The sequence below is a fragment of the Littorina saxatilis genome, linkage group LG17, assembly GCF_037325665.1.
Source record: "Littorina saxatilis isolate snail1 linkage group LG17, US_GU_Lsax_2.0, whole genome shotgun sequence".
In the NCBI taxonomy this organism is placed as follows: Eukaryota; Metazoa; Mollusca; class Gastropoda; order Littorinimorpha; family Littorinidae; genus Littorina; species Littorina saxatilis.
This window is the reverse complement of record NC_090261.1, coordinates 59,196,589-59,197,642: the sequence shown is the minus strand read 5'-3', so window position 1 is coordinate 59,197,642 and position 1,054 is coordinate 59,196,589.

Below are 1,054 nucleotides of genomic sequence, written 5' to 3'. Positions count from 1 at the left end.
AACTATGGTAACCGGGGATTTATTGCCTGGGGAACATGAGATTTATTTCCCAGGTGCTTGTGAATGAAAACTCGTGAAAATGATGACAAAGCAACATGTTCCTAATATTCGCAAGGAAGTCATATTTTTAACTTTTCCCCAACGTACTCGTAAGTATTCGAAAGACATTCGTAATCATCGCAATGTAACACTCGCAAGGCATCCGCAAACATTCGTTATGCCTGTCTTACACTGTGCCGAATATTCTTGCGAAGAACATGTACATATCTAAAATGTGCAGGCAACCATTCTTGTCATTCCCTCTCTTGTGTAAGGGGTTGTCTCTCTTTGAACGGCAACTGACCCACTCGATCTGCAGAAAGCGGGTACACGCTTACAAAACAAGATCATGCAGAGATAACTCCAGGACCCCACATGGGAGAACAACAGGTGCTAAGACGATCATGTACTAACATGATAAGACCATTATTTACAGGAATTAGAAGACAGGTTTTAGTTTTCACAGCTGCAATCACAAGCTGAAGGTATGTTGACAGATTCGAGTTTTTGTTGAAGTGTTCGTCTGTATGAAGTGTGTAAGGAGGTTGTTGTCTGTATGAAGTGTGTCAGGAGGTTGTTGTCTGTATGAAGTGTGTCAGGAGGTTGTTGTCTGTATGAAGTGTGTCAGGAGGTTGTTGTCTGTATGAAGTGTGTCAGGAGGTTGTTGTCTGTGTGAAGTGTGTCAGGAGGTTGTTGTCTGTATGAAGTGTGTCAGGAGGTTGTTGTCTGTATGAAGTGTGTCAGGAGGTTGTTGTCTGTATGAAGTGTGTCAGGAGGTTGTTGTCTGTATGAAGTGTGTCAGGAGGTTGTTGTCTGTATGAAGTGTGTCAGGAGGTTAGTGTCTGTATGAAGTGTGTCAGGAGGTTGTTGTCTGTATGAAGTGTGTCAGGAGGTTGTTGTCTGTATGAAGTGTGTCAGGAGGTTGTTGTCTGTGTGAAGTGTGTCAGGAGGTTGTTGTGTGTATGACGTGTGTCAGGAGGTTGTTGTCTGTATGAAGTGTGTCAGGAGGTTGTTG